Raw genomic sequence first — 13099 nt, forward strand, 5'->3', positions numbered from 1 at the left:
CATAACTGGGCTCTGCCACACTCAGTGTCCCCATGTACAGGCTCTGGCCACACTCACAGTGTGTCCTCTGTCCTGAACTCCACCCTCTGGTTTGCCCTGGAGTCCCTGGCCTGGAAGTGCCTGCTTGGGTGAGGCCAGTGTGGCCCAGCCTGCTGAGGAGGGGAGCAAAGGAAAGTGGACCTGCTCCCTGAGGTCTCCCAGGGTCTGGGCAGGTCCAGCTGCAGTGGCCGCACCCCTTCTGCCCCACAGAGGAACTCCTGATGACTCAGAAACCTCTGGCCTCAGCCTGCATCCTCACGTCTGACAACGGTCCCCAAGCCCAGTGCAGGATGCCCCAGCCTGAGCTTGGCTTGCAGACCCCAGGGCCCTGGCAGGCTCTGGGACAGCCTCAGAGCAGGCCCACTGCTGCCTCACCCCTCCACTATGTTGACTGACTTGGCCTGGGCCTCCATGGAAGCCAGTGGCAGTGGCCAGCCACGCCAAGCTGAGTACCCTGGGTCCTCAGGGTGCCTAGGGTCCCCAGCTGTTCTGTGGACCTGCCAGTGGGGGACTAAGAGGGGCGAAGACCACCGCCCTCCGTGCCCAGTGGCCCTGGCAGACCCAGACGGGCAGGTCTGGGTGTGTGCAGGTGAGAACACCTCCTTTCCCGGGCTTCCTCGGCAGACTTTGCCCTGAACCACCTGTCTGGTTTCCTTCTCTCATCACTTCCTGCTCCAGGCACAGCGGGCAGTACCTTCTCCGTGGAAGCAGCGTGCTAGCCCGTCCTGGTCCTGGGTCTTCGCTCTCATTGTCCTTGCCCGCCTTCCCTCCCCCAGGCCTGGGTTGGCCTTGGGGGTGGCAGAGCTCCTGAGGTGAGTATGGAGATCCTGGTGCCCTGAGACCGGGCAGTCAGGGAGGGGCCTGGCTGGGACAGCGCTTCCTGGGTGGGAGGCAGGATGGAGCCTCAGTGAGCTGGATGGGGCCTGCCGCACTGGGGCCAAGGCTCTCAGATGCTCCGGGCCCTTTTCGCTGTCTCTCGGACTCTATCTTCCTCCGTCTCTAGCTCAGTCTCTCTCTTCATTCATAATCATGCCTTGCTCAGTGCCCCATGTCTGCCTCATTTGGTTTTGCTGGACCTTTTTTCTCCCCTAATATTTAACAGACTTAAGCTAGCTTTGCTGCCTTTTGAAAGGAAGGGAAGAGTCACTCTGTTCCTTGGGACACTTGGGAGTCTTAAGAGCTCAACATGAGGTCTTGGACAGGAGGAGGGTTTTGAGGATTCTCTGGTTTTGAGGATGAGTTTGGAGGGCAGGCCGCCAACCCCCAGGAGTGCTCAGCTCTGGGGCCCCGTCCCTCCCAGGGGGAGCTTAGACGGTGGCTGTGGGCTCTGGCTGCAGCCCACAGGTGGTCCAGTGCATGCCAGGACCCTCTGGCCTTTCCTCTCTGGTTCCCGGCAAGTATAGGCTTCGTCTGCACAGACTGCAAGGCCTGCTCGCTCAGCGTCCCTGGGAACATGGGCCGTGGAGGGTTAGTCAGGGGCATGCTCGTGCGCAGTTTCCTAAAGCTCCCACCTCCCCCCCATCCCATGCACACACCAGACCAGGCTCAGGCCCGGGCCGTCCTCAGCTGCCTGTGACTCCTGGTCCCTTTCCAAACTGGCCAGGAGGTGAGGCTGCTGGGTAAGGAGCCAGCACGGGCTTGGTCTGGGCTGAGGCTGCTGTCAGGGGCCAGTCCTAGGCCTCAGGGAGATCCTGGGGCCTGGGCAGGTGTGGTGTTGGAGGACTGAGGCACATGTGTGTGTCTCTCTGGGCGCATCCCCATACCCCAAGCCCATAGAGAAGACACCCAGCATCTACACATCCCTCTCCGTCACCTTGCTCTCCACCGTTCCTTCACTCTGAAGCCCCTTGGCGAGCATGTGGGGTGCTGTGGATGTGGCCGAGACGCCCAGCGCCTCTGCCCTTAAGGCACACACCATCCGTTAGGGAGGACCATCTGCACTCAGGTCATCTAGATGTTACCAACAGTGAGGTGATAGAATGTGTTTGGGGGGGTGGGGGTGGTTCTTGACCAGCCTAGGGTTAGCCAGGTGCAGGGAAGAGAGGCTGGGCACCCTCAGGGAATGGAAAGCAGCTCTCTGTGCCCACAGTGCAGGAAGTGGGCTCAGAGAACATGGCAAGAGCTGAGGCTGGAGAAGTAAGTAAGGGCCTTGAGGGCGTTTAAGGAGCTTGGGTCTTATCTCTTGGGCAGTGGGGAGCCACTGCATAGTTTTAAGCAGAGTGTGCTGTGTGTGCATTTGGCATCTCCCTCTGGCTGGAGTCTCAGGGATGGACTGGAGGTAGGGGGCCAACCAGGAGGCTGTTGCAGACATGCAAGGGAGAGGCGATGGCTAGGCAGGGGGTGCTGGAAGCTGAGAGAAGAGGTCAGCGTTGACTTACACTCAGGAAGCAAAATCAGCAGAGTGTGATGCTTGAGGCTTCATTGGTTTGAGTGTATAGATCGATAAGAGGAGAATCGGCACCTTCCAATCCATGAACATGGTACACCTCTCCATTTAGTGAGGTCTTCAATTTCTCTCAGCAAGATTGTGAGGTCTTCTTTAATTTCTCTCAGCAGCATTGTGAGGTCTTCTTTAATTTCTCTCAGCAACATTGTGAGGTCTTCTTTAATTTCTCTCAGCAACATTGTGAGGTCTTCTTTAATTTCTCTCAGCAACATTGTGAGGTCTTCTTTAATTTCTCTCAGCAACATTGTGAGGTCTTCTTTAATTTCTCTCAGCAACATTGTGAGGTCTTCTTTAATTTCTCTCAGCAACGTTTTGTAGCTGTGGGCATACACATTTTGCACTTATTCTTAAGTACTTTGTTTCCTGATGCTTGTAAATAATACTGTGTTTCTAGTTTCATTTTCCAGTTGTTTGTTGCCAGTATATGGAAATACACTTTTTTGGTATATTAATCTTGTGTCCTATAACCTTGTTAATTCATTCATTAGTTCATAGTTTGGGGAGCAGGGGTTGGGTAAATTCCTTAGGATTTTCTACATACACGAATATGCCATGTCTGGAACTAGAAAGTTTTAGTTCTTCATTTCCTATCTGAATGCATTTTTTCTCTTGCCTTATTTCCACTGGTTAGGATTTTGAATGGAAGTGGTGAGAGCCACTCTCCTTGTTGCTGAGCACAGTGGGAAGGCATTCGGTCTTTCACCGTTGAGTATGAGGTGTCCTGTAGGTCATCTGTAGATGCCCTTTGTCAGGTTGAGGAAATTTTCCTTCTATTCCCAGTTTGCTAAGAGTTTCTATCATAAATGGGTGTTGGATTTTGTCAAATGATTTTTTTTGGATCTGTTGAGAGGATTATACAAATATTCTCCTTTATTTTATTAATGTAGTGAATTATATTGATTGATGTTCTAATGTTAAAATAGACCTTACGTTCCTGGGATACTTGTTCTTGATGTATTATTTGTTCTATGTATTGCTGGGTTCAATTAGCTGATATTCTATTAAGGATTTTTGTGTCTGTGTCCATGCGTGATATTTATCTTTCTTGTAATATCTTTGTCCAGTTTTGGTATGAGGGTAAAGCTTACCCGTGAAAAGGAGTCAGAGATGCTCCCCCTCCTTTATTTTCTGAACATGTTTAAGATTATTATTATTTTATACTTATATGTTCGATAGAATTCACCAGTGACACCATCTGGGTCAGAAGTTTTCTTTGTGGAAAGGTTTTAAGTTATGAATTCAACAACTTTAATAGATACAGGCTATCCAAATTTTATATTTCTTATACAAATTTTAGGAGGTTGTGACTTTTAAGAAATTTATGCATTTCAACTAAGTTGTCAAATTTACTTGCATAAAGTTATCAATAATGTTCCTTTATTATTCCTCCAGTCATTCTGTGGGATCTGAAGTGATGTGTTCCCCTTCGTTCCTCATAGTAGTTATTTGTGGATTTTGTTTCTTGATCAGTTTACCCAGAGGTTTATCAACCTCACTGATCTTTTCAAAGAACCAACTTTCATTTTATTGATTTTTCTTTAGATTGTTATTTTCCTATTATATTAAATTTCCACTCTTTCTTATTTCTTTCCTTCTACTTTCTTTGGTTTCATTTGTGGTTGTTTTCTAGCTTCCTGAAGTGGAATCTCAGATCAATAATTTTAGGCCTTTTCTCTTTCCTAATATAAGTGTTTAAATCTATAAATTTTCCTCTAAACATTGCCTTAGCTTTATCTCACAAATATTGATAATTTGTGTTTTCATTATCATTTAGTTCAAAATATTTTCTAGTTTCCCTTGATTGCTTATTTGACCTTTGAGTTAATTGTACTTGCGTTAATTTCCAAATATTTGGGCATTCTTTAGATATTTTATGTCTTTTTGTTGTTGATTTCTAATTTAGTCGAGCTGGATTTAAAGAACATACGCTGTATGATTTAAGTCCTTTTAATTGTGTTGAGACTTGTTTTATGGCCTGTTGTGGGGAATGTTCTTATGTGTACTTCAAAAGACGATACGTTCTTCTGTTGCTGGGTGTACTGTTCTGTAAATCTCAGTTTGCACAAGTTGATGGATTTTGTCCAAGTCCACTATATCCTTACAGATTTCCTCTCAGTTGCTAAGAGAGGAGTGTCAAAATAACCTGTCATAATAGTGGATGTGTCTATTTATCCTTCTGAGTTGATCCTTTTATCATTATGAAATGTCCCTTTTTATCTCTGGTAAGATTCCCTGTATTGAAATTTACTTTGATATTACTGTACCCATTCCAGCTTTCTTAGGGTTAGTGCTTGCATTTTATATCTTTTTCCATTCTTTCACTTTTTTTTCATTTTTTTACTTTTAACCTATCTCTGTGTTTAAACTTAGTATCATTTAGACAGCATATTGTCATTTCTTGCTTTTTTAGTCCCATCTGATAATCTTTGCCTTTTATTTGAGGTGTTTAGACCAGTTACATTTAATGTAATTATTGATACAGTTGGGTTAAATCCACCATCTTGCTATTTGTTTTCTGTTCATCTCATCTATTCTTTGTATCTTTTTCTTCCCTCTTTTGGATTGAGTACTTTGTTTTCTCTCTTCTATTGGCTCATTTATTATACCTCTTTTATCTTTTCAGTGGTTGCTATTGGGTTTACAATATGCATATTTACCTTATTGATGACTGATTGGACGTAGGAGGGAGGGTGAAAGGAAGGAAGGGGAAATTTTGCGTCAAGAATGACGCTCAAGGGGCTGGCCCCGTGGCCGAGTGGTTAAGTTCGCGCACTCTGCTGCAGGCAGCCCAGTGTTTCGTCGGTTCGAATTCTGGGCACGGACATGGCACTGCTCATCAGACCATGCTGAGGCAGCGTCCCACATGCCACAACTAGAAGGACCCACAACGAAGAATATACAACTATGTACTGCGGGGCTTTGGGGAGAAAAAGGAAAAAAATAAAATCTTAAAAAAAAAAAAAAAAAGAATGACGCTCAAATATCTGGCCTGGGCAACAAGATGGATCGTTCTCTCAGATGGAAAACCTTGAAGGAAGGCTAGAGTGTGGGGGATGATGAAGGGGCTTGATGATGTTGTCAGTTTGGGACAAGTGGCACGTAAAGTGCTTGTAAGGCATCCAAGAAAAGATGCCTAGTGGGCCGTTCCATGTGTGGTCCAGAGGTCTGGGATGGAGCTGGCAGCTGGAGGTCATGTACATAGGGGTGATTCTTGAGTCAATGGGAGTGGGTAAGTCTGCTTATAGAGAGTGTGATGGGACAAAAAAAGGACCCATGATCAAGCCCCAGTGAACCCCAATTTAGGGGCCAAATGGAAAACAACAGGGATGTGAAAGGAGAACCCTGAGAGGAAGGAGAAAAACAAGGTTAGTGGGCCATCATGGAGCCAAAAAGGCGGTGGCCCAGTGGTTACCACTGGGGAGCTGCCATGAGAGGGTTTCAGAATTTGGGCAGGGGGCAAGGGAGTTTGAAGGTCGTCTGAAGTTCTACTGTTTAGAAGTTCTCTACCTGCGTACACGTATGGGTCTACATTTAGATCTGTTCAATGTTTAATTTAAATGTTTTTAAAAATAAAGACTAGGACAGTTCAGTTCTGCCAAATGCTGCTGAGAGGTGGAGTAAGATGGTGCCTGTCGAGTGCCTGTCGGGGTCTGTGAGATGGGAGCAAAGGGACCTCAGCGAGAGATGTCTGTGTGGACTGAGCATGGTGGGATCCAAATCTCAGTGGCTTGAGCACTGAGGGGTTTGAGGAAATAAATGCTGTGAGCGAGGACAGCTCTTTCAGAACTCCTGAGGCCTGAGCTCTCCCATGGGCCTCTAGCAAGGCCTGGAAGACAGGTGGAACCATGGAGGAGGCAAAAAGTTGGCCAAATCCAGGATCAGGGTTTTCCAGAGGGTGAGGTGGGAGGGAGGTGGAGCATTGCAGGACCAGTGATGACAGCTGGCCGAGGGGTGGCCCCACATCTCGGCCTGCAGGGCTTCCCTGGTGACCAGTCTCATGAGTCCTGCTCTGAGAGCTGCTCGGGCAGTCAGCCACACCCCAGGGTGGATTCCCCTGTCCCTGCCCCTCTCCAGGGACACTAAACCGTGCCTCTGGCTGCCAGACAGAGCGGCCTTCCACGACCCTGCATTCCAACCAGCCTGCCTCATTTGCGGGCCATGTTGACTTCCTGGAAGTACAAGCCACACCTCAACAGGAGCTGTGCAGATGTCACCGACCTAGAGGAGGAGGCGGTGTACTCAGTTCAGGGACTAGCAGAGGCGCAGCTCCGCAAATACGTGCGGGAGGAAATGAACAGGTGGACAGAGCGGGATGGATGAAGCTGGCGGATGGTGGGCCTGCTCTGAGCAGGGTGGGAGTGGGGATGGTGAGAGCAGAGGGTGCTTGTTCGGGGTGAGGGGGAGCAGATATGACAGTAGGGCCCATGAACAGCCCTGAATTGTATGTGTGTGTGTGTGTGTGTGCACACAGGACTCTGGGAAAAGAATTTTGGACTCTTCAGATTTTTCAGGAGAACAAGCACCAAGTGAAAAATCCAGCTTTGCTTCATGACTCTGCACGTGGACCTTGGCCCGGCTCTAACCTGCCTCTCAACACAGTCCTGACCCTGACCGTAACTGTACCCTGACCTCACCCTAACCCCGCCCTAGCCCTAACACCAGCCCCAGAGAGGGCCCGCTTTCCTCACCACCCTTTTCCCATCACTCGCACACCCTGGCCACCCATCCTCCTCTGTCTCCTTGGGCCTCCTCCCTTCAGGGCCCGTCAGGGTCTGGGGGCCAGCTCAGGGCCCTCGCTGCTCCTTCCCCCGCCCACTGGCCCCATGCGTGGCATCTTAAACCTCATGCCGCAGACTCCCAGCTCTCAAAGCAGTCACCAGGAAAGAGCCTGAGCCTACTCTCCAGTTCTCACCTCTGTGGATACCTGGCGCCCCTGAGCCGCTCCCCCCATACTGGGCCTTAGTTTCCCACCTATGCATCACGGCCTTGGGGCTCGGGGTGCAGAGGTGGCACCCAGGTGGGCGGTGGAGGCAGCCTAGCCCCCAGGTCTGAGGAGACCTCTGCTCTCCAGGCTGGAGCAGAGCCATGAGCTCCAGGGTTCCTTCCACTCCCACACAAAATGGGTCTCGTCTCCAGGTGTTGGGTAGGTCCCAGCTGGTGCCCATCTTTGGGTGAGTGCCTGTGGGGCAGGGCTAGGCCGGAGTACTCCGTCCTCTTGGCTCCAACTCACATGGGCTGCACAGTCCTGCCTCCCCACTCATGAGCCCCTCCCATAGATGCAGTTTGGCAGAAGTGTGTGTGTGTGCGTGCGTGCATGTGTGTATACATATGTGTGTGCAAGTGTGTATACATACACACGCATATGTATGTGTGTGTTCTGTGCCGGTCCCCGCCTGTCAACAGTGATGCTATGGGCTAGAACGGCCTGGGGGCGCTCACCTGGGCCAGGGAGCTTCCCACAGACATCTCCCCTTTCCAAACCAATGTCATGACTGGACCTACCGCTTATTCTGATTGCAAGACACCCTTCAGCAGTAACCATGAGGAAACTTGGAAGAAAAAAGTGTTTGTTACTTAGAAGCCCTGGACCATCCGAGGCATGCCAGGGGTAATGCACAGCAAGGTTGTGAGGGGAGAGAGAAAGAGAGACAGCATGGCACGGGGTTCTGCCTTTACTAGGGTCAAAAGTGAGTGCCTAGGGTTGGGATCTAGGGTTTCGTGGTCTCACTTTTTGTTGGAGAACATAAAAGCAGGAATTTAAAGCACGGGAAGAGAAAAAACAAGTGGCCCAAATGGTCAGTTATGGAAATCAACCAAGATCTCTAAAGCAAAGGAGGCCGGCGGGAGGCAGCCCAGCTTTTTGACTAGTCTTGTGGCTGGCAGTGTGTTTACTCGAGATAGCCTTCTTCAAGTGGCTGTCTGGGCAATCAAAGCTTTAGTCAGGCGCTTGGATTACAAAGCCCAACTGTCAGAGTTGACACTGTAGTGTGTATATGTGTGTTCACGTGTATATATGTGTGCATATGTATATATGCACGTCTGTATGTGTGCATGTGTGCATATGTTTATATGCATGTCTGCATGTGTGTGCATGTGTATATGTGCATGTCTGTATGAGTGTATATATGTGTGCATATGTTTATATGCATGTCTGTATGTGTGCATGTCTGTATGTGCGCATATGTTTATATGCATGTCTGCATGTGTGTGCATGTGTTACATATGTACGTATGCATGTCTGTGTGCATATGTTTATATGCATGTCTGTATGTGTGTGTGATATATGCGTGCATATGTATATGTGTATGTGTATGTACAAGTGTGTGTGCTAAGTGTGTATATGTGTGCATGTGTGTATGTACACAGGTATGTGTATATGGGTGTGTACAGGCGGGAGGGGGGAAGCTGTACTGTACCCACCACACCATGAAGCCTAGAGCCAGTGCAGTCACCCCAGAGCTCCATCTGGCCCCTGCAACCCTGCCCTCCTGCTCAGGCAACCCCTGGCCAGCCTGTTTGTCAGGAGTTCTCTCCCGGGCACATTTGGGCCCATGGTTTCCTCCTGCCATGTGCTCCCTCCTGCTTCTGACTCTCAGGGATTTCTTATCCTGTTAGGACCACGGAGAAGACCCCATCTTCTTCTCCTCTACTACCATGGAGTTAAAAGAAAAAGTCACAGACATGCTTTCAAATAGATACAAATAGAATAACATAAAGAGCCCCATGTGCCCCTCACCACCAACTTCAGCAATTATCAAATCATAACTGAGATTGTCCACCTCCCTTCCATCTACTAGACTGGAATATTTTGAAACAAATGCCGGACATCATATCATTTCATTTACAAAAATTTCAGTATGAATAAAAGATAAGGACTTTTTTTTTAATGTTTCTCCAATTTTTCTTTTCTTTTTTTAAATTTTATTGAAGTCATATTGGTTTATAAGATTGTGTAAATTTCAGGTGTACATTATTATATTTCAGTTTCTGTATAGACTGCATCGTGTTCACCGCCCATAGTCTGGTTTTTATCTGTCACCATACACATGTATATACACATTTGCCCCTTTCACCCTCCCCCACTCCTTCCCCCTGGTAACCACTAATCTGTTCTCCTTATCTGTGTGTTTGTTTATCTTCCACATATGAGTGAAATCATACAGTATTTGTCTTTCTCTGTCTATTTCACTTAGCATAATACTCCCAAGGTCCATCCACCTTATTGTAAATGGCATGATTTTGTCTTTTTTATGGCTGAGTAGTATTCCATTGTATACCACATCTTCTTTATCCATTCATTTGTTGATGGACACTTGGGTTGCTTTTGCATCTTGGCTATTGTGGATGACGTTGCTATGAACATAGGGATGCATAAATCTCTTTAAATTATTGATTTCATATTCTTTGGACAAATACCCAGTAGTGGGATAGCTGGATCATATGGTATTTCTATTTTTAATTTCTTGAGGAATCTCCATACTGTGTTCTATAGTGGCTGCACCAGTTTGCATTCTCACCAGCAGTGTATGAGGCTTCTCTTTTCTCCACATCCTTTCCAACACTTGTTATTTCTTGTCTTGTTGATTATAGCCATTCTGATGGGTGTGAGGTGACATCTCATTGTAGTTTTGATTTGCATTTCCCTTGTAATTAGTGATATTGAACATCTTTTCACGTGTCTGTTGGCCATTTGTATATCTTCTTTGGAAAAATGTCTGTTGATATCCTCTGCCCATTTTTCAATCAGGTTTTTCACTTTTTTATTGTTGAGTTGTATGAGTTCTTTATATATTTTGGAAATTAACCCCTTGTCAGATAAGTGATTTGCAACTATTTTCTCCCAGTTGGTGGGTTGTCTTTTCATTTTGTTGAGGCTTTCCTTTGCCTTGGAGAAGCTTTTTGGTTTGATGTAGTCCCATTTTTTTCTTTTGTTTCCCTTGTCCGAGTAGACATGGTATTCGAAAAGACACTGCTAAGACTGATGTCAAAGAGTGTACTAACTATATTTTCTTCTAGGATTTTTATGGTTTCAGGTCTTAAATTCAAGTCTTTAGTCCATTTTGAGTTAATTTTTGTGTATGGTGTAAGATAATGGTCTACCTTCCTTCTTTTGCACATTGCTGTCCAGTTTTCCCAACATCATTTATTGGAGAGACTTTCCTTTCTCCATTGTATGTTCTTGGCTCCTTTGTCAAAGATTAACTGTCTGTAGATGTGTGGCTTTATTTCTGGGCTCTCAATTCTGTTCCATTGATCTGTGTGTCTCTTTTTCTGCCAGTACCATGCTGTTTTGACTGCCATAGCTTTGTAATATAATTTGAATTCAGGGAGTGTGATGCTTCCAACTTTGTTCTTTTTCCTAGGGATTGCTTTGGCTATTTGGGATCTTTTGTTGTTCCATATGAATTTTAGGATTCTTTGTTCTGTTTCCATAAAGAATGTCATTGTGATTCTGATTGGAATTACATTGACTCTGTAGATTGCTTTAGGTAACATGGACGCTTTAACTATGTTTATGCTTCCAATCCGTGAGCATGGAATACCTTTCCCTTTCTTACGTCTTCTTCAATTTCTTTCAATAATCTCCTAGAGTTTTCAATGTACAGGGCTTTCACCTCCTCGGTTAAATTTATTCGTCAGTATTTTGTGCTTTTTGTTGTGATTGTAAATGGGATTGTCTTCTTGACTTCTCTTTCTGCTAGTGTGTTATTAGTGTATAGAAAGGCAGCTGATTTTTGCATGTGGATTTTGTGCCCTGTGGCTTTGCTGTGTCTGTGGATTATTTCTGACAGTTTTTGGTGGATTCTTTAGGGTTTTCTATATAGAGAATCAAGCCATCTACACACAGTGACAGTTTTACTTCTTCCTTTCCTATTTGGATCCCTTTTATTTATTTTTCTTGCCTAATTGCTCTTGCTAAAACCTCCAGTACTATTTTGAATAAGAGTGGTGAGAGTGGGCATCCTCGTCTTTTTCCTGTTCTCGGAGGGATGGCTTTCAGTTTTTCCCCATTGAGTTTGCTGTTGGCTGTGGGTTTGTCATAGATGGCCTTTATTATGTGGCGGTGCTTTCCTTCTCTACCCATTTTATTAAGAGTTTTCATCATAAATGGATGCTGCATCTTGTCAAATGCTTTCTCTGCATCTATTGAGCCCATCATGTGATTTTTATTCCTCATTTTGTTAAGGTGGTGTATCACATTGATTGATTTGCAGATATTGAACCATCCCTGCATCCCTGGTATAAATCCCCTTGATCGTGGTGTATGACCCTTTTAATGTATTGCTGTATTCAGTTTGCTAATATTTTGTTGAGGATTTTTGCATCTATGTTCATCAGCAATATTGGCATGTAATTTTCCTTTTTTGTGTTGTCCTTGTCTAATTTTGATATCAGGGTAATGCTGGCCTCATAAAATGAGTTAGGAAGCATCCCATCCTCTTCAATTTTTCAGAACGATTTTTTTTTTTAAAGATTGGCACCTGAGCTAACAACTGTTGACAGTCTTTTTTATTTTCTGCTTTTTCTCCCAAAATCCCCCCAGTACATAGTTGTATATTTTAGTTGCGTATCCTTCCAGTTGTGGCATGTGGGACACTGCCTCAGCATGGCCTGACGAGTGGTGCCATGTCTGCACCCAAGATCCGAACCAGCGAAACCCTGGGCCACCGAAGCAGAGCGTGTGAACTTAACCACTTGGCCTCGGGGCCAGCCCCCATCAAAAAGATTTGAGAAGAATAGGAATTAAATTTTCTTTGAGTGTTTGGTAGAATTTACTAGAGAAGCTGTCTGGTCCTGGACTTTTGTTTCTTGGGAGTTTTTTGCTACTCTTTCTATCCCTTTACTTGTGATTGGTCTCAGATTCTCTATTTCTTCTTGATTCAGTTTTGGGAGGTTGTGTGATTCTAAGAATTTATCCATTTCTTCTAGATTGTCAAGTTTATTGGCATATACCTTTTCATAGTATTCTCTTATAATCCTTTGTATTTCTGAGGTGTCCGTTGTAATTTCTCCTCTTTCATTTCTGGTTTTATTTATTTGAGTCTTCTCTCTTTTTTTCTTAGTGAGTCTGGCTAAGGGGTTATCAATTTTGTTTATCTTCTTAAAGAACCAGCTCCTTGTTTCATTGATCTTTTCTATTGTTTGTTTAGTCTCTATTTTGTTTATATCTACTCTGATTTTAATTATTTCCTTCCTTCTACTGACTTTGGGCTTTGTTTGTTCTTCTTTTTCTAGTTCTTTTAAGTATAATATAAGCTTGTTTATTGAGATTTTTCTTTCTGTCGTCTTTTTTTTTTTTTGTGGCAAATTAACCCTAAGCTAACAGCTGCCGCCAATCCTCCTCTTTTTGCTGAGGAAGACTGGCCCTGAGGTAACATCTGTGCCCATCTTCCTCTACTTTATATGTGGGACACCTGCTACAGCATGGCCTAACAAGCAGGGCATAGGTCCACACCTGGGATCCAAACCAGTGAACCCTGGGCCACTGAAATGGAACATGTGAACTTAAATGCTGTGCCACCAGGCTGGCCTGAGATTTTTCTTATTTCTTGAGGGAGGTCTGTATTGCTATAAATTTCCCTCTTAGTACTGCTTTTGCTGCATCCTAGTCAT

The 13099-nt window shown here is 45.6% G+C and overlaps 1 protein-coding gene across 2 annotated transcripts in view; it reads left to right on the top strand.

The window, feature by feature from the left end:
- Positions 1-518: 518 nt before the first annotated feature.
- The window catches only part of GPR35 (G protein-coupled receptor 35), a 33975-nt gene continuing 21394 nt past the window's right edge, over positions 519-13099 (top strand). The window contains exons 1-2 of one of the 2 annotated variants that reach the window (XM_070620238.1): positions 519-628; positions 718-851. The gene's annotated coding sequence lies outside the window, so the exon portion shown is untranslated. Of the gene's footprint in view, positions 629-716; positions 852-5268; positions 5453-13099 lie in introns of those variants that run through there. The other variant, XR_011540209.1, reaches the window with a different exon arrangement.

This window comes from Equus przewalskii, chromosome 5 (assembly GCF_037783145.1).
Source record: "Equus przewalskii isolate Varuska chromosome 5, EquPr2, whole genome shotgun sequence".
NCBI lineage: Eukaryota > Metazoa > Chordata > Mammalia > Perissodactyla > Equidae > Equus > Equus przewalskii.